The sequence below is a fragment of the Macaca mulatta genome, chromosome 5, assembly GCF_049350105.2.
Source record: "Macaca mulatta isolate MMU2019108-1 chromosome 5, T2T-MMU8v2.0, whole genome shotgun sequence".
NCBI classification, from domain to species: domain Eukaryota; kingdom Metazoa; phylum Chordata; class Mammalia; order Primates; family Cercopithecidae; genus Macaca; species Macaca mulatta.
This window is the reverse complement of record NC_133410.1, coordinates 5,078,443-5,105,030: the sequence shown is the minus strand read 5'-3', so window position 1 is coordinate 5,105,030 and position 26,588 is coordinate 5,078,443. Positions and strand designations below refer to the sequence as shown.

Sequence of the window (26,588 nt, the reverse complement as noted above, 5' to 3'; positions counted from 1 at the left end):
CTGCTACCAATCGCTCTGGTCACTTCTCTCTGGTCCTGGTGTGGTCAACAGTTACACAAGAGGGTAAGGCATAAAAACACAGATGTTAGGCAAGCTCCAGCATCCAAAATATAGAGACATTAAAAAAGCATTAAGGTGATATGAAGGAACGTATGCCATTAACCAGAAAAGTAACTGAAGTATTCCTTTTCCCATTCTTACGAAATCAAAAGTGGAAGCAGAAAATTGAGCAATCAGCCTACCAAGTTGACTGGGGCAACAGAATACACTCACGGATTCTGCTCACAACAGCGAGGGTGACAGACCAACAGGAGAACTGCAGATTGTCCCTCTCTCCTCTATCCACCCATGCCACCAGCACGTGAGTGCGTCCGCACGCAGCGCCCAGTCTCCTGTTCCACTGACGCCAGCGTCCGCTCACGGAAAGCCTACTAAGTGCCACATGTGCTATGATGCTCCCTCATCTCACCACCATAGACATCCCTGCTGGAGGTGAGTATGTGACAGACAAAAATCACGGAGGCCTAGGGAGGTTGAGACCCGCATTCCCACTGCGGTGAGGGTGTGCTTGAGAGGGACCCCACGGCCGGGCCCTCCATGCCGCTCTCCTCAGTAATCACTCCCAGACCAGAGCAGAGAGGGTGAATTTTCTTCCTCTCACTATTTTCAGCCCCTTGGCTGACCCACCGTTCCCCAGAAAGCTATCGAGTCCTGGCAGCTCTGAGGCCACAAAGCCATAAACGCACAGGACACACAGCCCATCTGTCAATAACGGGTCTTTTACTTGTCATGCTGGTCATTTCTAAAAGCAGATGGGTTAAGAAAGACTTGGCAAGTTACCACGAAATGACCCCTCCACTCCTCCCTAGGGGAAGGCTGACTAGCGAGCAGTCAGGCCGGCTTTCTTCCCCCACTCCCTGCATTCCTGTCCCTAAGGAGCCACAGACAATCCCACCAAATATAGGCAGGAGACAGCCTCCTCCTTCCTACAGCTGGAGGGGGGAAGGGTCCTCTCGGGCCTTTCAAACTGCATAAAAACCAAACTGTGAGCTGTACTGACCCGGGCCTCGCCCCTGTGGCTGGCATGTACAACACAGGCGCCCAGCAGTATCATCAGGCAGAACTACGAATGTGCTTTCCATCGTTTTCATACAATGATTCCAGAACCGCTATCCACACAGCTCCACTTCTCACACATGCGACGTGCTTCACGGATTACACAGCATTTTCACCATGCCCCTCATCCGCTCCTCCCAGCAGCCTTGTGTGATCCGTTGAGTATGCTTCCTCATCTCCATTTCTTAAGAAATGGAGTTTCTGAGGTTATGAAACCAAAACTTTCCCAAGAACATCCAGCTAGTGTTAGAACCAGGATATGAGGGCTTCTGATTCTAGAACCAGTATTTGTGCCACTGTTCCACATGGGCCCCTCCGGGGATTTCTGCCTGATCTGAAAATGCAGACAGCAAATCCGTCTCTGTACAGTCTTGGGGTTCCCCACAGACAAGAAGTCAAACTTCTAACAGAAAGCTTGTACTTATCTGGAAGGCTACCTGGGATATTTCTTTTAAGTTAGTTTGTTCATGTTTTGGAAAGATTGTTCCAATGGCAATGCGGGGCATGAAGTGTAGAAAGGATTCCATGATGAGGCAGAGAAACAATTCGGTGGCTCTTACAACAACAGTTCAAATGAGGCATGAGGCGCAACCAGAAAGGACAGAGGGAAAATGCATTGGAAAGAAATGCAAAATGAAGTCCACTCAGACCCAGGACGGAAAAAACGGGAGTAAGCATGATGGTGGTTTCTAGTTTGAAAGACTGATGAACAAGGATGTCATTAACTACTGCAGAGTGGTGTCTGGGGCCTGGGTGCACCAGTTTGTTTAACCATTCACCTGCTGAGCGGTCTCTGGGCTGTTTCCAGTTTCTAGCCTTTATAAATAATGCTGCTTTAAACAGATACATAAAGCCTTTTGTGTGAACATAAGTCTTCATTTCTCTGGGATAACTGCCCATGAATGTGAGTGCTGCGTCCTATGGCAACTGCACGTTTAGTTTTTTAAGAAACTGTCAAACTGTTTTCCAGAATGGCTGTACCATCTTCCATTCCCACCAGCCAAGTGTGAGTGATCCCGTTTCCCCGCATCCTCACCAGCATTGGTTTTGTTACTACTTTTTATTTTAGGCATTCTGATAGGTGTATAGTGACGTGGCTTTAGTGTGCCTTTTTCTGATGGCTCATGATGTTGAACATCTTTTCATGTGCTTATATGTTATCTGAAATGTCTCTTCAGGTCTTTTCAAAGTAGATGGTTTGGTTTCACTGCTGAATTTTGATAGTTCTTTATAAATTATAGATATGAGTCCTTTATCAGACATGTGGTTTGCAAATAGTTTCTCCCAGTCTCTAGCTCCTCTTTTCATCTTTATTTTGCATTTTACATTTTAGTCCTGATCCATTGTGAGTTAATTTTTGTACGAGGTATGAGGTTTAGATCAGAGTTCAGGTTTTTTTCCTATGAATAATCAGGTAGCCAGTAATTTTCTTAAGAGACAAGGTCTCACTCTGTCACCCAGGCTGGGACGCAATGACAAGATCAGAGCTCACTGCAGCCTCGACTCCTGGGCTCAAGTTATCCTCCTGCCTCAGCCTCCTGGAGTAGCTGGGACCACAGGCAGGTGCCACCATGCCCCGTTAATTTCTTTAGTTTTTGTAGAGACAGGGTCTTGTGCCATGTTACCCAGGCTGGTCTGGAACTCCTAGGCTCAAGTCATCATCCCACTTACATGGGGCCAGGCAGTGGCACATGCCTGTAATCACAGCACTTTGGGAGGATGGAGCAAGAGAATCACTTGAACCCAGGAATTCCAGACCAGCCTGAGCAACAGAGGGAGGCCCTGTCTCTGCAAAAAATTTTAAACATTAGCTGGGCATGGTGTTATACACCTGTGGTCCCAGCTACTTGGGAGGCTGAGGTGGGAGGATCTCTTAAGCCTATGAGGCTGAGGCTGCAGTGAGCCATGATCACACCACTACACTCCAGCCTGGGATACAGTGAGACCCTGTCTCCAAAAAAAAAAAAAAAAAAAAAAAAAAAGAAGGAAAAAAATGCTAGCGCATCACCCATATTAAGACAGGTATTGTCTTTGTGAAACTTTAATTAGAATTATATAATGGACACGTAAAATGTCCAGTTTGAAAGTCTGAAAAATATATAACACTAAGTATTCTTACCTTAAAATTCTGATTCCTACCTAAGATATCGCATACTGTTTACATAAGTATCACAATGCCTGGACAACAACTAAAAATGTGTAAGAGGAAGAAAAATGAGCATGTATGCCTATTAATTAAGGTATATTTCCCCCTTATTACATAAAAAAGTCATCACTGCAAACCCCTGTGACTGTATCCAAAGCAAGCCTACAGTTTTACTTCTCTGTATTATAAAATGCAAGGCTAAAATTCAAATACTACACATTTCCTGAAGTCAAGGGTAGTTTACTTAAAATAAATACCTAGGGTCTATATCAAAAATATTAAAAAGCTAGCTACTTCATAGCCATTCCAATCTAAGTTCAGCTTTTTCTTTTTTAATTGACACATAATTGTGTACTGTACATATGTATGGAGTACACAGTGATGTTATAATACATGTAATGTATGTGATCAGCGTAATTAGCATATCCACCATCTCAAACATTTATCATTTCTTTGTGTTGGTAACGTTCAATACCCTTCCTCCAATTATCTGGAACTACATATTCTTTTTTTTTTTTTTTTTTTTTTTTAGGCAAAGTCTTGCTCTGTCGCCCAGACTGGAGTGCAGTGGTACAATCTCGGCTCACTGTAACATCTGTTTCCCAGGTCAAGCTATTCCCCTGTCTCATCCTCCCTGGTAGCTGGGGTTACAGGCACCCACCACCATGCCTGCTTAATTTTTGTATTTGTAGTAGAGACGGGGTTTCACCACGTTGGCCAGGCTGGTCTCAAACTCCTGACCTCAGGTGATCCACCCACCTCAGCCTCCCAAAGTGCTAGGATTACAGGCATGAGCCACCGCGCCCAGCCTGAAACTATATATTCTTGTGAACTATAGTCATCCTATGTTATAGAACACTAGAACTTATTCCTATCCAGCTATAATTTTGTATCCTTTAACAAATTTCTCCCTATCTCCCTCTTCCCCCACCATTCTCACCCTCTAGGATCCTCTGTTCTACTTTCAACTTCCATGAGATCCACTCTTTTTTGCCTTCCACATAAGAGAACATGTGCTGTGTAACTTTCTGTCCCTGGCTTATTTCACATAGTATCTTCCAGTTCCATCCACGTTGCTGAGAATAACAGGACTTCATCCTGTGTTATGGCTGAATAGTACTCCACTGTGTATAAAGACCACATTTTCTCTATCCATCATCTGCTGTTGGACACCGAGGCTGATTCCATATCTTGGCTATGGTGAACAATGCTGCAGGAAACACAGAGGTGCAGATGCCCCTCCGACACTGGTTTCCTTTTCTTTGGGTATCTACACTGTAGTGGGACTGCTGGATCACACCGTAATTTCATTTGCAGTTTTCTGAGGAACCTCCATACTGTTTTCCATAGTGGGTGCCCTAGCTTACTCTTACTCTTTTTCTTTTTTCTCTTTGAGAGCGTCTCACTGTTGCCCAGGCTGGAGTACAGTGGTGCAATCTCGGCTTGCTCACTGTAGCATCTGCCTCCCAGGTTCCAGTGGTTCTCATGCCTCGGCCTCCCGAGTAGCTGGGATTATGGGCGCCCACCACTGCCCCCGACAAATTTTTGTATTTTTCAGTAGAGATGGGATTTCACCACGTTGGCCAGGCTGGTCTTGAACTCCTGGCCTCAAGTGATCCGCCCACCTCAGCCACCCAAAAGTGCTGGGATTACAGGTGTGATCCACCGCTCCCAGCTAATTTTTGTGTTTTTAGTAGAGATGGGGTTTCACCATGTTGGCCAGGCTGGTTTCAAACTCCTGACATCAGGTGATCTGCCCGCCTCGGCCTCCCAAAGTGCTGGGATGTCAGCGTGCGCCCTGCGCCCAGCCAGCTGCTCCAGTTTACACCCCCCTACAGTGTGTAAGAGCTCCCTTGTCTCCATATCCTCGCCAGCACTTGTTATTTTTTGTCTTTTTGATAATACTCACCCTAACAGGTGAGATGATACCTCACTGCAGTTTTGATTTGCATTTCTCTGATTATAAGTGATAATGAGCATTTTTTTCACATATTTTTTGGCCACTTGCATGTCTTCTTTCAAGAACTGTCTGTCTGGTTGGGTGTGGTGACACAAACCTGTAAGCCCAGCACTCAGAACGCTAAGGCACGAGGACAGCTTGAGCCTAGACCAGCCTAGGCAGCATAGCAAAACCCTAGCTCAACAAAAAAAAAAAAAAAGAAGAAGAAGAAGAAAAAAGAAATATCTGTGTCTGTTCAGCTTTTTGACCTCCAAAAATTAAGAGCCCATTTTGGAATCAGACGATCTGTCTGATTCAGAGACAATCTGTGTTTGGTTCTACTCTGCTACTTCCTATGTGACTTTGGGAAGGTCCCTTAACCACTTTGAGCTCAACTTCCTCAACATTAACCAGGAATAAGTACCACCTGCCTCTGCTGGTTAACGCTGCGGACTGAAAGGAGAACCTCCACAACGCCACTTGACAATGCCGCCTGGCGGAAGCCCCTCAATGCGGGACTGGTAGGATCATCCGAAGCTAAGCACAACTTTCCTTTCCACTGTCCCAGGCTCACTCTGCATGCGATTAGCAAGAAATAGCAAATAAAAGAAACCAAAATAATTGCTTAATTTTTAATAAGAAATTTTTAAAAAGTGGGGGTGGTGGAAAAATAGGAGGGAGAGGAGGGGAAGGAAAAGCAGCCGGTCACAAGTTCTAGTCCAGGGCTCATCCCCGGCCTCCTCACTCAGGCAATCACCAGTCCCCACCTCCTGGGGAGGGGTACTTTCTCCGCTGGCTTCACCCACATAGAAGGCACTGCCACAGGTGTTCAGAAACCAGGAGCACCTTGAAATGGGCAATGTGCTTTGGCAATGTGCTACAATTTCCCCAAAGAAACCACGGCACAAAAGTGACCCACATAGGAGGTACCAACGGCTGTAAATACTTGGTGGCAAAAACTGATGTCATACCTTCCGTACAGGAGACACACACCCAAATAAAACTTGCCAAAATAGCAGAGAAAAAAATACAGCAGACATCCAGTGCCATTCTGTTACAGAAATATTTATATCCCAAAGCCAGGGACCTCTCTGGAACACTGTTTATTTCCATGTTTCATGGAAGATGTTTGAGTGCACTCACGTGTGTCTCAACAAACTTCCAGTCCCTGCTCTAAACCCTGTGGCTCCTCAGCAAAACCCAAAAACAAGTATCAGTTTTCCTTCCAAATGGGAAATTTCCTGACCTAGCGAAACCAGCATCAAATCCACTTACTATGAGACAGCTGATTACAGGCGAAGCCCTCTAGTCCCAGGATGACTCCCCTCCTGCAGGAGCCGGAAGGGTGGGCACAGCACTGGCCTGCCAGACCACATCTCCAGGCAGTTTGAAACCATGGCTGCTCAGGTGAGCCATGATAAAAATCAAAACCAAGTATCTCTGAAAAGTGTTCATGTCAAGAACCAGACCTTGGACCAGACTCAGCAGAAATGGATGTTGCAAGGTTTGTTCAGAGACCTCCTCTCCATGCCCCCTCTCCCCGGGACCTCCCTACTTGCACTAGGGGCCCAGGGCCAATGGACCTCTCCCTTTACCTCTAGCCCAGTGCATTTTCAGGAACAGCTCCCAGACTGTACCAGACCCTGAAATGTATTCGCTGAATGCACTATTTCTCGAAATGATCGTAAATCACCTACTATAACAACAATTGTTTTAAAAGTGTTCTCTCTCTCTTTCAGGAATCGTGCCATGAGTTTGAGCAAGCAGCTTTGCTTCTCTCTACTGCAATTCTATCATCTGCAAAATGTTAACAATTACTGTGTTCACCCATAGCATTGTTGTAAAAAGCCTTAAGACCCACTTCACGTAGCCTGCCTGAGGCACAGACCCTGCCACATGGTCAATGCCCACTGAAGGTGAGTTATCTGTAGCTATTATGACCTAGCACTCCAGCGAACAAAAGGAGTCGAGTCGATCAGGTCTCCTTGTATCACCATGAAAGGATGTCCATGTAGACTGTGCAGTGGGAGTGCGGGGACTCAATGTTTATCAGGTACTATTTTGTTTTTTACAAAGTGTACATATATATTTGTAGGTACACTGGAGAAGATCTGGAAGGAAATACACCCAGTGTTAATAGTGACTACCCCAAAGACACATTCATCCAAACACACAACAGAAAAACACTCTCTTTCTGTCTTCCATGTCATTTGAACTATTTTCTTTTCTTTTTTTTTTTTTGAGACGGAGTCTCACTGTCGCCCAGGCTGGAGTGCAGCGGCAGGATCTCGGCTCACTGCAAGCTCCGCCTCCCGGGTTCTCACCATTCTCCTGCCCCAGCCTCCCCAGTAGCTGGGACTAAGGGCGTCTGCCACCACACCCGGCTAACTTTTTGTATTTTTAGTAGAGACAGGGTTTCACCGTGTTAGCCAGGTTGGTCTTGATCTCCTGATCTTGTGATCCGCCGGTCTCGGCCTCCCCATTTGAACTGTTTTCAATGAGCATCTATGGCTTTAGTAAAGTTTTTGAAAGGAATTTATTGCAATTTTTCTGGAGAAACAAGCAGGAGCATGAAGAAGGTAGAAACAGAAGGTAAAATGGAATGGGCCTCAGAGTCCAGGCCAGGCTCAGCAGGCACACAAACCACGCATCTCTCACTACAACTCAACACCAGCTCTCTCTTCTCTGGGTCCAATGGCCTAAGACTTAGAGATAAAATGTTGATTGTGATCACATCAATCACAGCTAGGAGCCTGGAACCACCCTTGCAAACTCCTCTGGTTCTGTGCACCTGCCCGGGGCTGTTAGCTTTCCTCCTGTGTCTCTGACTGGACTGTAATCCCCTAGTGGGGAAATGCACCCTGACACTTAGCCATCATCCCCGCAACACTCAGCACCGCATAGAGACCAGGGTAGTGATGCCCACTCGGACTGTGATTCTACTTATAAAGCAAAGGACCGGCCGGGCGCGGTGGCTCAAGCCTGTAATCCCAGCACTTTGGGAGGCCGAGGCGGGCGGATCACAAGGTCAGGAGAGCGAGACCACAGTGAAACCCCGTCTCTACTAAAAATACAAAAAATTAGCCGGGCGCGGTGGCGGGCGCCTGTAGTCCCAGCTACTCAGGAGGCTGAGGCAGGAGAATGGCGGGAACCCGGGAGGCGGAGCTTGCAGTGAGCCGAGATCGCGCCACTGCACTCCAGCCTGGGCAACAGCGTGAGACTCCGTCTCAAAAAAAAAAAATAAATAAAAAATAAAGCAAAGGACCAGGGGACAGGTGGGACTTGTCTTTGGTAACTCACCAGCTGTTGCTTGAACCAGAACAAAGCCAGGTCTCCTGATGCCCAGAGAAGAGCTAGTGCCTGTCCCACTAGAAATGTGGTGAAAATGTTTTGCTTGCTGTGAAAAGATGAACTACTGGAGAAGATGGGTGTAACTTCTCATGGAGCCACTCAGCCCAGATCACCAGGAAACAGGGCTGCCAGATGAGACACTCGGCCCAGATCACCAGGAAACCGGGCTGCCGGATGAGACACTAAGCCCGTCCCCGGGAAAGGGAATCTGGCTGGGCAGTGGAGGGAAATTCACACAGGTTACCCTGGCCCAACGGCAGCAACAACATGAACAAAACAAAAAATACCTGACTGGAAAGCCATAGCCTGGCTAGCAAATTCGAAACAGAGCCACAATCCTAGCAGCACGCATCACTGCAACACAGAGCTTCAGTCAGTGTGCGCACACTTTAAGTAGAAATGTAAAATGTCCATGTTTTTGGAACAAGGGGGCTATTTGTGTGTGTGTGTGATGTGCTGCTTTATATGGCTGAATGAAACCTGTGTTTTCATTAAACAGGTCCCAAACAAACGTTTAGTAGAATCTAAGAAATGACATTTCTGAGCTGATTGAGTTCTTATCAGAACATATGAATTTCCAGCCCTCAGTACTATAAACAAGCCATGTGCGAAAGAGCTTTGGGATTTTCTGTTTTATATCACTGAATGAAACCTGTGGATTTTTTATTCTTTTTTTTTTTAATTTTTAAGTTCTGGGGTGGATGTGCCGGTTTGTTATATAGACAAATGTGTGCCATGGTGGTGTGCCGCACCTATCAACCCATCACCTAAGTATTGAGCCCAGCGTGCATTAGCTGTTTTTCCTAATGCTCTCCCTCACCTCACCTCACCCCCAACAGGCCCCAGAGTGCATTGTTCCCCTCCTTGTGTCCATGTGTTCTCACTGTTCAGCTCCCACTTATTAAAGTTTGGTTTTCCGTTTCTGCCTTAGTTTGCTGAGAATAATGGCTTCCAGCTCCATCCAGGTCCCTGCAAAGGACATGATCGTGTTCCTTTCGATGGCTGCATAGTATTCCATGGTGTATATGTACCACATTTTCTTTATCCAGTCTATCATTGACGGACATTTGTGTTGATTCCCTGTCTTTGCTACTGTGAATAGTGCTGCAATGAACGTACACATGCATGTATCTTTGTAACGTAATGACTTATGTTCCTTTGGGTATATACCTGGTAATGGGATTGCTGAGTCAAATGGTATTTCTGGTTCTAGATCTTTGAGAAATCGCCACACTCTCTTCCACAATGGTTGAACTAACTTACATTCCCACCAACAGTATTTGAATTTGACTATTTTGAATTGAATGGTGTTAATCCCTAGATCATTAATATATTGATATACACACACAATTCATATTCAACCCATATACTCTATTCGGAAAGTTTAACAATATCCAAATTATTATGTGCAAACTTTTTGAATAAAATTTGTAACTTGTAATGCAAAGGACCATATTTGGGGTCGTCTTCCTCTAGTGACGACTAAACCTAGTGGCCTTATGGGCAGTTTTTAATGCTATAACTATAATAAATGAAAGAAGGAAAGATAATTATCAAGGAAGAGAGCTAACTGCTAAACTACACTTGCTTCCCCAAACAATCTTCAAAGTCATACGGAAAATATCATTAACTAAACACAAAAGACATTCACAAGGTCAAAGGGTTACTAAAAAAGCTACCAACCTTTCTCTTACCAAAGAAATTGCAATTCCCTAAAAGACAAATAGCCTGGACTTCTCCCTTAGAAGCTCTATTTTGAAAGGTTTGAAAAGTCGGAAGATAATTTAGATATGTTTGAGATTAAAAAACAGAAATGTATATTGTTTCATAATCTACACTGTGTTTACAGGTCTGTCCTAGACTCTCAAGAAAAAAATTCTCTAAATCTGAAAAGTATCTTCTACAGAAAAGGCTTATAGTCTAGGAGAGGGACTAAATAGTGCATAATTACAGTATTAACTTATCAAAAGCTAAACATATAAAATATTATATATTTTTTGTAGGTATACCTATATATCCATAAAAATATATATACACATATATATATATATATATATATATATATTTTTTTTTTTACACCACTTTGCCTCCAAAGAAAATGCATTTTGAAATTAGAAGACTAAATTCAGGTCCTGAGTGAACCATACATCCTGTGAGACCAGGCAGATCACCTATCTAATCTCTCTCATCTTCAGTTTCCTACCCTATAAAATGAGAGCAAAACTTTGTTCTTTTTTTTTTTTTTTTTTCTTTTTGAGATGGAGTCTTGCTCTGTTGCCCAGGCTAGAGTGCAGTGGTGCACTCTCGGCTCACTGCAGCCTCTGCCTCCCGGGTTCCAGCGATTCTCCTGCCTCAGCCTCCTGGGTAGCTGGGATTATAGGCGTGTGCCACCACGCCCGGCTAACTTTTGTATTTTTAGCAGAGACAGGGGTTTCACCATGTTGGCCAGGCTGATCTCAAACTCCTGACCTTAGGTGATCTGCCCGCCTCAGCCTCTCAGAGTGCTGGGATTACAGGCATGAGCCACTGCACCTGGTCACTTTTTTTAAACCTATCTATAAGATTGACAAACAAAACATCTGAGAAGAAACTGTTGGCAAGGAAATAGAAATAGGCGCCCTTACACACTGACAGTGAGATAACGGTATGGCCCTAACGGAAGGGAATCCAGCAACACCCATCAACATTTAAAATGCGCAGAACCCTGGATCCCACACTTCCATTTCTAGCAATGCATCCTATGAACATATCCGTGCAAACATGCAAGAATTATGTACAACTCAGCATTGATTAATCCAAACGGTTGGGAACAACCTAAATACTTACCAGTGGGGAACTGGTGGAGAACAGTGTTTATTTTACGCCAACATCTGTGTTTTTAAAAAGAAGACACATAGGCTGGGCGCAGTGGCTCACGCCTGTAATCCCAGCACTTTGAGAGGCTGAGGCAGGTGGATCACGAGGCCAAGATATCGAGACCATCCTGGCCAACATGGTGAAATCCCGTCTCTACCAAAAATATAAAAATTATCTGGGCGTGGTGGTGTACGCCTGTAGTCCCAGCTACTCGGGAGGTTGAGGCAGGAGAATCGCTTGAACCCGGGAGGCGGAGGTTGCAGTGAGCTGAGATCATACCAGCCTGGTGACAGAGCAAGACTCCGTCTTGGAAGAAAAAAAAAAAACTGGCAACAGTGGTCACAGGGCAGTGATGGGAGTAGAACTGCCTTTCACTCTCCAGGACCTTTTGAATGTCGCTCATATTACATATCCAAAATATATGACTACAGCAAATATTTTCAAAGTACGAAAAACTGGGGGAATAATAACATCTAACACACAGGACTGCTGTATAATTAAAGGATGAAAAACATTAAGCACTATCAGAGTTCAAAGGAAGAAAGATTAATTCTAGCTCGGATGTCAGAGCGCGGGATCATGTAAAGGAAGTATTTCCAGTCTTGAAGGATGGAGAAGATTTAAAGAGGCAGTGTGTGGAGATGATGTCCCAGATGGAGATAAGAACATAGGCGAAGACGATGAAGAGATGAGAAGGTATAAATTCTAAGCGTAGCTCTCAGGTTGGGCTTCAGAACAGGGCTTAGGCAACAGGCTGGAGTGCAAGGCTGATGGCGGGAATGGAAACACTGAAACCCAAACTTGCATATCACATCCAGATCATGAGCCTTGAATGCCAAGCCAGGGAACTCGTCTTTGATCTTAACAATGAAAAATCACTGGGCCGGGTACGGCAGTTCATGCCTGTAATCCCAGTGCTTTGAGAGGCTGAGGCGAGAGGACTGCTTGAGGCCAGGAGTTTGAAACTACTCTGGACAACACAGCAAGACCCTGTCCTTAAAAAAACTTTAAAAATTAGCTAGGCAGGGTAGCACACCTGTAGTCCCAGCTACTCAGGAGGCTGAGGCGGGAGGATCACTTGAGCTCAGGAATTTAGGGTTACAGTGAGCTGTAATAGCACACCTGCATTCCAGCCTGAGCAACAGAGCAAGGGCTTGTCTCAAAAATCAAATAAAATGAAATAAAATCGGCCGGGCGCGGTGGCTCAAGCCTGTAATCCCAGCACTTTGGGAGGCCGAGATGGGTGGATCACGAGGTCAGGAGATCGAGACCATCCTGGCTAACACGGTGAAACCCCGTCTCTACTAAGAAATATAAAAAACTAGCCGGGTGAGGTGGCGGGCGCCTGTAGTCCCAGCTACTCAGGAGGCTGAGGCCGGAGAATGGCGTGAACCCGGGAGGCGGAGCTTGCAGTGAGCTGAGATCCGGCCACTGCACTCCAGCCTGGGCTACAGAGCGAGACTCCGTCTCAAAAAAAAAAAAAAAAAAGAAATAAAATCACTAAAGGTTTGTATAGACATGAAGTATAAAATCATACCATATATGATTTAATCCAGATATATAATATAAATTAGAGGGGGGAAAGAGAAATTAGGAAGCCATAATAAGAAGACAAGACTCAACTAAGACATGAGCAAAGGCCCTGGGCTCACAGCGCTATCTTTATATAAAGGAATGAACTACCACATTTATTTTCATGGCATCACCAACTTAGATACAGGCTATAGTATTCTGGAACCATCTCTGTATCAGTCAGCTCACATGTCCATAATACCATAGGCAAATACCATAAAAAATACCATAGGCTGTGTGGTTTAAACATTAGTTTATTTCTCACAGCTCTGGAGGCTGGAAGTCCAAGATCAAGGTGTCAGCCAACTCAGTTCTGGGACAGGGACCTCTTCCTGGCTTGCAGGCAGCCACCTTTCTTCTTGTTTCCTCACACCAGGGCAGTGGGAGCTCTCTGCTTTCTCCTCTTCTTTTATTTCTTTCCTTTTTTTTTTTTTTTTTTGAGACAGAGCCTCCCTCTGTCACCAGGCTGGAGTGCAGTGGCACAATCTCGGCTCACTGCAACCTCTGACTCCCTGGTTCAAGCAACTCTCCTGCCTCAGCCTCCCGAGTAGCTGAGATTACAGGCACGTGCTACTAGCCCAACTAATTTTTGTATTTTTAGTAGAAACAGGGTTTCAGGATGGTCTCAATCTCCTGACCTCGTGATCTGCCCACCTCGGCCTCCCAAAGTGCTGGGATTACAGGTGTGAGCCACCAAACCCAGCCTGGTTTCTCTTCTTCTAAGGGCACTAATCCTGTCAGACCAGGGCCCACGCCCATGACCTCATCTAACCCTAATTACCACCCAAAGGTCCTACCCCCTAATACCATCACACTGGCAGTTAGGGCTCCAGTACAAGAATCTGGGGGAGACATAAACATTCAGTTTATAACAATGTCTTTTCAATCCTGTTGAAAAAAACAACCAAATGAGTAGGAGAAGACGTACCTTGTATGTAAACAGGTCAGTATTTTTTATATTTCTGCTAACACATTAAGGTCAATTTAAAATGTCTGATAAGAAGAGTTAGAAGCAGAGATAAATGAAAGTTAGTTACTCTGCATTTTAGGCCCACATTGAGCTGTCTTTCAATGACCTTGTGGCAGAAAGAACACTGCTTTCTATTCCTGGTTTTGCCACCAAAGAAGCTGGAACATTTCCCTGTATTTCCGTTTATCTCTAAAATCACTGGGCTGACCCTTCCATTCACAAATTCCACAGACAACTTCCTACCAACAGAGGCTACACAAATAAACTACACTGACGAAGGGGAAAGCTGACACTAGCAAACAATGAGATGCACACAAGACAAGACGTATAGAGAACTGCATCAACCCCAAACTGGTGGGCGATGAGCCAGCAGTGGATAAAAACACATTCCCTAATGATGGACAGAGAGGCAATGGCGCCGAAGTAGTATTGTTGAAGATTTCCTCTTTTACATCTTCAAGATAAATGGCCCAATTGTTTATATTCATTCTGATTAAATGTGAACGTGAAAACTTCCTCCAGGGGACACAGACATCTAAAAAGTTCCCAATGTATCCAATTTGTCGTTTGATATTTTTACTGACAAGAAAAATGAAGGACTGAATATACAAACAGACTATGCGTGATCATATGTATAAAGACAGAACTCAGACCACAACCTGTAGCTGCCCACCCAGGAAACCAATCCCCTATCTACAGTAAACAGCCAGGAGGCCAGCCAGGCTAGCACATCAGACAGGAAGCCAGACTGCTCTCTCTCCACAACCCAGAAACTAAACCACAACTCTGTCCCACGTAGCCAGGACTTGACTCAAAACTAACAGCCACCCTAATTTTGGCACCTGTTTCCCAGTTAGGATCATTCAGAGAAAGCCAAACATGCCCCTAACCAATCACATAGGACACCCCGCTTCTGCACAGCCGCCTCCAGCCCCCACAACAGCCTCCACCGGGAGCCGTTCTTTTCCATCCTGAAGCTTCCCCGCTCCTCATCCACCACTCACTTGCACGTGAGTCTCTGCCACACGCAAGTGACGGTGCCGACTCCCTTGCCACAGCAGCTCTGAGAAAGTCGCCTCTGCCTGTCTCATGTGGGCGGCCTTCCTTTATTTCCCCCAAAGAATAAGTCTTAAATGAGGGGCTTCTCTCTATATGGCCCAGCTATACAATTCAGAAGCCCAGCATGGCAGATTCCAAGTCTGGAAAGACCATACACCCCTCAGGTCCTCTTTCCACAAAACACAGCTTCCTGAGTTCTTTGGTCCCTCCCCACCAACCAGGGAAGGAACCACGTGTTATGGAAAGATCAAGGGCCTTGAAGTCAAACTTCTGAGTTCATCAAGTACTTCATTTTTCCACTTAAGAAATTACGTGGCCTCAGCCAGGCGTGGCGGCTCACGCCTGTAATCCCAGCACTTTGGGAGGCCAAGTCGGGTGGATCACCTGAGGTCGGGAGTTCAAGACCAGCCTGACCAACATGGAAAACCCCGTCCCTACTAAAAATACAAAATTACCCGGGTGTGGTGGCGCACGCCTGTCATCCCAGCTACTCGGGAGGCTGAGGCAGGAGAATCGCTTGAGCCTGGGAAGCAGAGGTTGTGGTGAGCCGAGATCGCGCCATTGCACTCCAGCCTGGGCAACAAGAGCGAAACTCTGTCTCAAAAAAAAAAAAAAAAAAAAAAAAAAGAAAGAAAGAAATGACATGACCTTGAACAATTTTCTTAACTTCTCTAAACCTCTATCTTCAGCTTCAATAAAATAATTTTACCTCCAAGATTGCATTAAATGGAATCCCATATGTAAAACAGTTGACAAATATTAGGGGCCCAACAGCTGTGCGCTCCTACTGCCGCCCCACTTTACCCCAAGGGAGAAGCGCAAGATGTCCAGAAAAAGCCTGTTGATCCCTACACCTCAGCATCCTGTGTTCACACAAGGCGCAGTGGCATCCAGACTTACCGGGGTCACCCAAATACAAGCCATGTTTTGATTTTTCAACTTAGGTACACATGGCTTCTAACATTCACCATATATGATCCATAATTTAGAAGAGATTTTCCTGCACTACCCCGCGGTTCTATTTTAGCAGACTTAGATGTGCCATAATAGCTCACTCTCTTAAGCCCTCTTCAGTATCAAAAACAAAACTTTAACCTGTAACACAGTTATCAGCAGTGAAAGTGGAAATGGTACCTATGAGTCAAAATGACCCTCTGCCCCGCTCCGCCCCACCCTACAAAAAGCTGTTCAGGAGGATTTGGGCTGGTTATGAGAATGCTGTCTGTATTCCCAGGGACAGACAAATGCCTACTCTGGTTAGAAGCTGCGCTGCTCAGCCTCCAGGATAGAAAGCTCCCCACACCCTCTACCCAAGGAGAAGAGAAGCAAACGGGGTGGCCAGGCTCCAGGACGTGGACTGTGTAGTGTGGTTTCTGCAGTCCAGGTCACCGCCCTGGGTGAAGCTCTTCCTTCCTTCTTTTCCACCCAAGTGGCCAAGGTCCTACGGCTGCTATAGGGCCTCTTCCCTAGGATGAGTCAGCCCAGCCATTCCCCTTCCCTTCCCTTTCCTTTTTTTTGAGACGGAGTCTCGCTCTGTCACCTAGGCTGGAGTGCAGTGCTGTAATCTTAGCTCACTGCCACCTCCGCCTTCAGGGTTCAAGCAATTCTCCTGCCTCAGCCCCCCAAGTACCTGGGATTATAGGCGCCCGCCACCACGCCCAGCTAATTTTTATATTTTTAATAGAGATGGAGTTTTAACTTGTTCACTAGGCTGCTCTCGAACTCTCGACCTCAGATGATCCACCTGCCTCGGTCTCCCAAAGTGCTGGGATTACAGGCATGAGCCACCGCATCTGGCCCAGTCAGCCCAGCCATCCTGACTTTTTGTTCTGGCAAAATTACTCTCTTCCACGTCTACCTTCCAAGTAGCTAAATCAGAGATCTGGCCTTGGGGCAGGCTTGAAGAATCCCCGTTTTTGGTCCTCAAGAGGTCCTAACAGGGTCTGGGACAATTCCAAGACTTGTGCTCTTAAAGAGGAAAGAAACCTCACATACACGGCTCTCGCAGAGCTCAGGCCAGCCCGTATCGGAGGCAAGGCTTGGGAGGCGGCCCTAAGGTTTGGGTGTGCCATCTATGATAACAGCTAAGAGATCTGAAGCCAGCTGTCTGGGTTCAAACCTCAATTCCAACAGCACTGGCTGTGTGATGTTAGACGACGTCCCCAGCCTCTCTGTGGTTCCGTTTCCTCACTGTAAAAGGGCCACAATAATAGAGCTGCTCTAAAAATTAAGTGAATTAGCGCATATAAGGTATTCAGAACAATGCTTGGCACATGGAGGAGTTCAACAGACACGTACTGAACAGAGTAACTTAGCAATTAGTAAATATACTCATGCAGGCCAGGCGCGGTGGCTCACGCCTGTAATTCCAAAACTTTGGGAGGCCAAGGCGAGAGGACCACTTGAACCCAGGAGTTTGAGACCAGCGTGGGCAACACAGCAATATTCCATCTCTAAAAACGTGTTTGTGTAACATATATGTATATATACACTCATATATTCACTGTGTATTTATAATATACAAAATAGCTGGAATACAGACTTAACTATTCACAAGGGTTACTTCTAGAGAAGGGGGAATGCAAATTTCAGCTTTTTACCCCACACATATATTCTTGTATCATCTGAAATATTTAAGCAAATTGTAGGTATATATTTGCCCCAAAACACATAGCAGAACAAAGTAGTTTTGATTCAAAAATCTTCAAATCATGATGGAATTGTCCTGTGAAAGTAAAGTTATAGAGACGAAAAGTCTCCCTCCAGCCTAAATGCTCTTTCATATGACCTATATTACACACAGCAATGCAGACACCCCAATCCTTTCCCCACTGTCATAAGAATTTTTCAAGGCCGGGCGCGGTGGCTCAAGCCTGTAATCCCAGCACTTTGGGAGGCCGAGACGGGCGGATCATGAGGTCAGGAGATCGAGACCATCCTGGCTAACACGGTGAAACCCCGTCTCTACTAAAAAATACAAAAAACTAGCCGGGCGAGGTGGCGGGCGTCTGTAGTCCCAGCTACTTGGGAGGCTGAGGCAGGAGAATGGCGTGAACCCGGGAGGCGGAGCTTGCAGTGAGCCGAGATCGCGCCACTGCACTCCAGCCTGGGCGACAGAGCGAGACTCCGTCTCCAAAAAAAAAAAAAAAAAAAGAAAGAATTTTTCAGTGAACTGTATTCCCCCTTACAAACTAGATGACAGTTAAGAGTTACTAGGCAAGAACGTGGATCTAGTTCTGCTTTTTCAAAGCCCAGTGTTCCTCACATAGTAGCAATGCATTCTTCAACCGGTGCTTTTGGCTAAATGTAAACTGCCCCCAACACCTGAGCTCTCTGTTGTACACAACTCAGCGAGGCCTGGGAGAAAGCAGGTACAAATTTCACTTACTCAGTAACAACGCATCCCGCCTGATTCCTCTGCTGGGCTAGTTCTCAAGTCATCTTTTTCTAAGCTCTTTCACTCGGCTCTACCACACGTACCTAGGCTGAGTAAAATACTTTACTAGGCTTTTTTTGAGATGGAGTTTCACTCTGTCACCTAGGCTGGAGTGCAGTGACGCCATCTCAGCTCACTGCAACCTCCGCCTCCCAGGTTCAAGCGATTCTCCTGCTTCGGCCTCCCAAGTAGCTGGAACTACAGGCATGCACCACCACACCCAGCTAATTTTTGTACTTTTAGTAAAGATGGGGTTTCACCATGTTGGCCAGGCTGGTCTCAAATTCCTGACTTTGTGATCCGCCCGCCTCGGCCTCCCAAAGTGCTGGGATTACAGGCGTGGGTCACCTCGCCAGGCCTACTTTACCAGTTTTATTCCTGAATTAGACCTGTTATTACTATCAGTAATGTCAATCAGTGCCATTTCATTCACCGTATGCCACACACATACAAAACAGTTCATACTCGCTCCACCTGTCTGCTCTTCTGCAATGGCCACAGTGTTCCCCATCTTACATGAGAGGCACAGACAAAGACAATGACTTCTCCAAGGTTCTGTAATTCACAATCAGTGGCAGAACCAACATGCCCAACCAGGTCTGGCCAAGGCCTGTGTTTCAGCCACACCGCCTGGTTGCTGCCCCTAAGGCTCAATGGGCAAGTGACAGATCACTCCGATTGCAGAGGCTTCTGAAATGTCCTCCGCCATGGTACAATGGACGGTTCGCTCTCAGGAGGGGAGGCAGGGGTGGGAATCAGCACACAGTTCTGCTAGGTTTCTCATGCAGGGCACAGACTATGTATTTTGTGCCTTGCTTTGCAGGTGAAATGTCTCCTGCCCCCTGTACAACAGCTTTCTTTGTCCTCTCCACATAAAAGTACAACTGAGTTCCTCAGGGGCAGGCAGTGATCACTGCCCTGTGCCACACCTGACTGATGTCCAAACAAGTGGACACACAGGCTCTTCTCTTATGGCCCAGGCTGCCCCCATCTGCTAAGCATCAAAAACTACACACAGGATTTGCAGAACACGAATGACATGGAGGTGACTGCTTTATCTCTGTTGAAAACTTACTGCATTGTCCTAAAAAAGGGAATTCAGGAAAAGCTGAACATTTGAGGCTGGCTGGCTGTAATCTTCAGCTGCTGAGAAAGCCTCAGCTGCTCGGTTCCACCGTGGAAATCCAACTCCTCCCTCAAAGTCCAACTCAAGTACACCTCCTCTGCGGTGCCTGCCCCTTCCTCCCTTTCACAAGCACGTGTTCCCTCTGCAGTCCCAGAGCATTCTATCGCCACCTCTGGAGCCACGCTGTCCCAGCCTACAGCCAGCTCAGTGCACAGCTGCCTCTCCCTGTGTGTACCTGCAGGCCCCACCTGGGCTGGAAGGCTGCCTTCTCCTCCGCACAGAGGCGGCACTCAGGAACTACTGAATGAGGGAGGGAGTGGATGAGCAAGATCAGCCAAGGGCCACAGGGAGTGGCGGGCAGCTCCCAGCAGGAACAGCCCCTGCCCTGCCAATCCAGAAGTGCTGGCTGTGTTCTCAGCAGGGCCACTAAAAGCTCCCTTATAACAGCTCTAGGCCACAACGGTCAACTTGGTGTCAGGCCCTAGAGACACCAAAAATCCTAACAAATAAAGAGGCCGCGTATGCAGCATGCTGGTTAAAAGCACAGGCTTCAGAGTGAGAGCTTGAATTCCACTTATTATGTGACCTTGAACAAGTTACTCAATGCATCAGTCTCATTTTGTCACCGGCAAAATGGGGACATTATCTGCCACACAGTGTTGCTGAAAAAGTAAGAGAGATGACAGATGCAAAGTGCTTGGCACTTACCCACTCTTACTGGTTTATTACAAAGAAGAGAACACGGGAACAGCCAAATACAAGAGATGCACGGGGCACACCATGGGGCAGAGAGGTCGGGGCTCCCATGCCGTCCCTGGAAGTGCCACCTCCCCAGCACCAAATGAGTTCACCAACCCAGAAGCTCTCCAAACCCAATATTTAAAGGGTCTTATGGAGTTTTCATAGCATAGACATGATTAAGTCATTGGCCACCCGTGACTAGCTCAATCTCCAGCCTGTCTTGTCTCCCCTCCCCAGAGGTAGAGGTGAGGCTGATCCGTCCAACTCTTTACTCATGACTCATCTTTCTGGCAACCAGCCCTAATCCTGAACCTGTCTAGGGGCCCGAAGCCACCTGTCATCTCATTATCACACAAAAGACACTCCTATCACCCCAGAGATTCCAAAAGTCTTAGAAGCTCTTGTGTCAGGTATTGAAACCTAAGACCAAATATTATAACCAATGATGTTCCTATCACTCAGGAAATTACAAGGGTTTTAGAAGCTGTGGGCCAAAAACCAGGAAGAATACTAAATAGACACAATATTGTACTATGTATCCCACTATCACAATAATTTTTTTCGAGACAGAGTCTACCTCTGTTGCCCAGGTTGGAGTGCAGTGGTGCGATCTCAGCTCACTGCAACCTCCACCTCGCAGGTTCAAGCAATTCTTGTGCCTCACCCTCCTGAGTAGCTGGGAGTACAGGTATGCGACACTACAACTGACTAATTTTTGTATTTTTTAGTAGAGATGGGGTTTCACTGTGTTGGCCAGGATGGCCTTCAACTCCTGGCCTCAAGTGATCTGCCTGCCTCGGCCTCCAAAAATCTGGGATAAGTCACGAGCCACCATGCCTGGCCTCACTATCACAATAATTACACTGAGAGGATGGGGGAGAAAAACGTGGGCAACCTGAATCCTTGCTTCCACAGTAGGACATCTCCCTGTCTTTCACACAATCTGAAAGAACGAGCTAAAACATAAACACAGTAACCTCCAAGAAGCAGGGATCAGGGTGGAGAAGGGTAAAGTAGGGGATTGCTGGGTTTTGTTCTAAGCCTTGTTAATTTCTGACTCTTGGAGCTGTATGCCTGTACACCTTTGCTAAAAATGAGTATTTACCTGTAATCCCAGCACTTTGGGAAGCCAAGGTGGGCGGATCACGAGATCAGGAGATCGAGAGCATCCTGGCTAACACGGTGAAACCCCACCTCTACTAAAAATACAAAATATTAGCCGGGCGTGGTGGCGGGCACCTGTAGTCCCAGCTACTCAGGAGGCTGAGGCAGAAGAATGGTGTGCACCCGGGAGGCAGAGCTTGCAGTGAGCTGAGACCATGCCACTGCACTCCAGCCTGGGCGACAGAGTGAGACTCCGTCTCAAAAAAAAAAAAAAAAATGAGTATTTAATTTTTAAACAAAATCTGATACTTGACCAACAACAATAGTATATTAAGTGATATGGTTTTTTGTTTTTGTTTTTGTTTGAGAGAGGGTCTTGCTCTGTTGCCCAGGCTGGAGTGCCGTGGTATAATTCTAACTTACTACAGCCTCAAATTATTGGGATCAGGTGATCAACCTCCCAAGCAGCTAGAACCACAGGTGTGCACCACCACGCCCAGCATTTTTTTTTTTTTTTTTTTTGGTAGAGGTGGAGGTCTCGCTATGTTGCTGGTCTTAAACTCCTGACCTCAGTGGATCCTACTGCCTCAGCCTCCCTAGGTGCTGGGATTACAGGTGTGAGCCACCACACCAGGCCCAAGTGGTGTATTCTAAAATTTTTTGGAATCCAACCACTTTGAAAATGTATGGAGAGCTATAAATCATCTCCCCATAAACACACCTGGATGCATATACACAAAATTGTTGCACAGGATTTTGGGGACTTCACAAATTTCTGAAAGCCAGGTTAAAAACCTTAGGGTTATAGATTCTGGTTTCTTTTTTTTTTTTTTTTTTTGAGACAGAGTCTCGCTTTGTCGTCCAGGCTGGAGTGCAGTGGCGTGATATCAGCTCACTGCAAGCTCTGCCTCCCGGGTTCATGCCATTCTCCTGCCTCAGCGTCCTGAGTAGCTGGGACTACAGGCGCCCGCCACCATGCCCAGCTAATTTTTTGTATTTTTAGTAGAGGCAGGGTTTCACCATAGCCAGGATGGTCTCGATCTCCTGACCTCGTGATCTGCCCTCCTCGGCCTCCCAAAGTCTGGGATTACAGGCGTGAGCCACCGCACCTGGCCCTAGATTCTGGTTTATTAAAGGAAATGTATTTCAAGTCAGAGCTTGTCATTTATTGCACAGGAAAATAAAAACTTTGTTAAAAAAATCAAAAACACCCACATGATAAAATGAGGTCCTGCTTGGTTTTAAACTACTTGGTGACCACCATCAGTTGTTTTCTCGACCACGGGATGCACCTAATTCCTAACTATGAATAAAAGTACAAACACTGTTTATTGGGCTTTTGGCTTCAGCCTTGAAACAATCAGATTCTCTCAAACTCAGGAATGTGAATTGTTGTTGGGTTGATGCAGCTGTTTCCATTCTAGAAATGGACCTGGAATCATGTACTTTTCACCCATGAAGAGTCCTTTGTGTAAAACTTGAAAAGGCAAGGTCCCAAATTCCCCATATGGGTGTTTCTTCCAGTAGAGGAATGACTCTAATGACTTCTTAGGCAAAACTTACATAATCAGGGCAGGCCATCAAAATACTCCAAAACACAAAGTTTAGCTCCGTTTCTGACAGACCTGTCTCCACTGCTTTCAATCTCACCAACAGCCTCACATCAAGTCAGAGGAACAGTTTTTTCACTTAAGAAGGATCTTCATGGCTGGGTGTGGTGGCTCACGCCTGTAATCCCAGCACTCTGGGAGGCCAAGGTGGGCGGATCACGAGGTCAGGAGTTTGTGACCAGCCTGGCCAACATAGTGAAACCCCGTCTCTACTAAAAATACAAAAATTAGCCAGGCTTGGTGGCACGTGCCTGTAGTCCCAGCTACTCAGGAGGCTGAGGCAGGAGAACTGCTTGAACCCGGGAGGTGGAAGTTGTGGTGAGCCGAGATCGCGCCACTGCACTCCAGCCCGGGCAACAGAATGAGACTCAGTCTCAGAAAAAAAAAAAGGGATCTTCATGTTCCTGCCAATTTGCAAAAAAAAAAAAAAAATTGGTATCTGTTAACCAGAGGCAATGAAAAGCACCTCCCAGGCTGCTGTAGTAAGTGGATCAGTAACTGTGGTAGGAGATTCCAACCCCCAAGGACCTGTGACTATGTCATGCAGCAAAAGGGCTTTGCCACAGGACTTAGGAGGAGTATCCTGGGCTATCCAGGGAGGTCCAATCTAATCCCATGAACCTCTAAAAGCATAGAACTGGCCAGGCGCGGTGGCTCACGCCTGTAATCTCCACACTTTGGGAGGCCAAGGCCAGCGGATCACAAGATCAAGAGATGGAGACCATCCTGGCTAAAATGGTGAAACTCCATCTCTACTAAAAATACAAAAATTAGTCGGGCGTCGTGGCGGGCACCTGTAGTCCCAGCTACTCAGGAGACTGAAGCAGGAGAATCACTTGAACCTGGGAGGTGGAGGCTGCAGTGAGCTGAGATCACACCACTGCACTCCAGCCTGGGCAACAGTGCGAGACTCCATCTCAAAAAAATATTTTAAAAAGGGCATAGAACTTTCTCCGAGTGGAAAAAGAGAAATGCACACAGGGGAACTGGAGAGCCTGACCAGGTCCCTGGCCGAGCTAGTCCTGAGCTGATGGGACCACGTGCAAAGACCAGATAGAGGCCTCAGGAGCTGAGGGCAGCCCCCAACAGATGGCCAGCAAGGGAACAGACACCTCAGTCCTGCAACCACAAGGAACTACATTTGGCCAAAAGCGCTTGGAAACAATTCTCCAGTGAGGAATGCAGCCCAGCCCACGTGGTGATTTTTGCCCAGTGACACCCACGTCAGACTTCTGCCCCACAGAACTGTGAGATGATACAATTTCAATTGGTTTAAGCCACTAAATTTGTGGAAATGTGGTAAAGCAGCAACAGAAATGAATACAGTGATTTACGTGGAAACCCCTAGAAGAGTGTCTGGCATGGTGTTGACACCTGACAAACGTTTCCTGATTTCCTTACATCCCAAGGCAAGGCTGGCCACACTCCATCCAGAACAATAGATGATAGACTTGTTCTGACAAAACAGATTCAGTGAATTATAAATGGCCCAGAACACCTACAAATTTCAGGTTTCAGGTAAGTGACTGCCTTTCCTTTCACTTAGAAACCTCCCAACGCTCATCTTGCTGATAAACTCTAAGCACCAGGCAGGAGACTAAACACCAGACAAACCCAGCCCCAGATGCCCCGGGAGCCCATCCCAGCACTCACTCCGCTGCACTGAAATGATGTCCAGGTCAGTTTATCCCACTAGACCAAGAACTCCAGCTCTCCATGTGTGAGTCACCAGTGCTGCCTCTGCATCTCTGCTTCTAGGATGGTGCTTCTGCACTTCACAGGAAATCTGTATCAATGTTTGTCAACACTATATATGACAGTGTAACTTAATATCTGCACAGCAAACATCAATTCTTTGAGGACCAGGGCTGGGTTTATTAGCCTTTGTACTCCCACTGCCACTGTCTGGGACATCAGAGGCACTCGGTAGAAGTTGGTGAAGATAAAGAAAAGGCGGAGGAGAGAGAGGAAAGTAGGACCAACACCACAGACATAGATTCCGAGGTGGCTGGAGGAGAGGCAGGGCAGAGAAACTTCCTGGATACTGGAATGGGGTTCACTGTGATACCTGCTGCTGGATTTAAAATGTCAAAGGTGATGCTTTGCTGACCTTGACCTCTGACTACCCTTTAGCTTTCCCAACCTCAAGACAGGGCACTTAGAAACTGCAATGTCTGACCGGGCGCAGTGGCTCAAGCCTGTAATCCCAGTACTTTGGGAGGCCAAAACGGGCGGATCACGAGGTCAGGAGATCAAGACCATCCTGGCTAACACGGTGAAACCCCGTCTCTACTAAAAAAAAAAATACAAAAAACTAGCCGGGCGAGGTGGCGGACGCCTGTAGTCCCAGCTACTCGGGAGGCTGAGGCAGGAGAATGGCGTGAACCCAGGAGGCGGAGCTTGCAGTGAGCTGAGATCCGGCCACTGCACTCCAGCCTGGGCAACAGAGTGAGGGTCCGTCTCAAAAGAAAAAAAAAGAAACTGCAATGTCAAGAAATTATGCTTCGTTAAAGCATGGGAATGTTATTTACATGGACGTTCATTACTTCATTTTTTTACATGGGAATGTAAATAATTGAAGAGATTGTTAAAGACGAAATCATGCACATTCAATAACTTTGTAAAATATTAATGATAACTGAAACACAAATTTTGATGTTCCCCAAAAATGCTAAAATATAAAACAATATTGGCCAATTAAAGATAGAAAACAATCCTCATGAAGCTCCCCAACAGACACATTAAAACTTCTCTGTACATTAAACATTTGGGATTTCAAAGGAAAACCCAGATTCATTCCATTCTTAATAACAGCGTCTTTAAAAAAAAAAAAAAAAAAAAAAAAAACCTTAGGTAATACGATATTTCATTTAAAATTTACAAAATTCCATTACATTCATGATTTCATTTGATCCTCAAAACAACCTCCTGAGTTAGGCAGAACAGGTATTACTAACAACTAACTCCATTTTACAGGTAAGGGAACTGAAGTTCAGAAAGTACTTGGACTTAACAAAAGTTTTAATAGGGCCATATATCGAAACCAAATCCTCTGCTCAAAAGAACTAGAGTAAGTTATCTTTTACATATTATTCATACTTACATCCTGTCAATATCCAAAAATGTTTTGAGGCAGCCTGCAATAATAGACACCTATCCAATAAAAACATTAAAATGAAAAACGGCGGGGGGGGGGGGGAAACAGCAGGTGATATGGGAGACAGACAAAGGTAGATAGCAAAGACTGAGACTTATAATCTAACAAAACTTCATCTCTGACCTTCCAGTTCCAGGGAGATAACGCTAAAGGAAACAAGATGGTTTATAGACTCATAAACTGACAAAAGAGAGGTCGCATCAGTTCTTAACTCTGAAACACTCCTAGCAGCCACAGCAAATCTCTAGGACAACATACCAATGGCATCAAAGCAAGAGTATACTTCAGTGACAGAGTGAATTAAGTTCCCTGTTTGGGACCCTGGCCAGGGCTAGAGAAAAGAACTCTGAAATGTAGCGCTCAAAAATACATCCTCTGTCGGCCACAGGCAGTGGCTCACGCCTG

General features: G+C 46.1%; 1 protein-coding gene across 5 annotated transcripts in view; it reads right to left on the bottom strand.

Moving 5' to 3' along the window:
• The window catches only part of AFAP1 (actin filament associated protein 1), a 190,500-nt gene that overhangs the window by 159,536 nt on the left and 4,376 nt on the right, over window positions 1-26,588 (bottom strand). For 2 of the 5 annotated variants that reach the window (XM_078003133.1, XM_078003134.1), the window contains exon 2: window positions 15,465-15,603. The exons of the other annotated variants lie outside the window; for them this stretch is intronic. The gene's annotated coding sequence lies outside the window, so the exon portion shown is untranslated. The remainder of the gene's footprint in view (window positions 1-15,464; window positions 15,604-26,588) is intronic. 5 annotated transcript variants of the gene reach the window in all.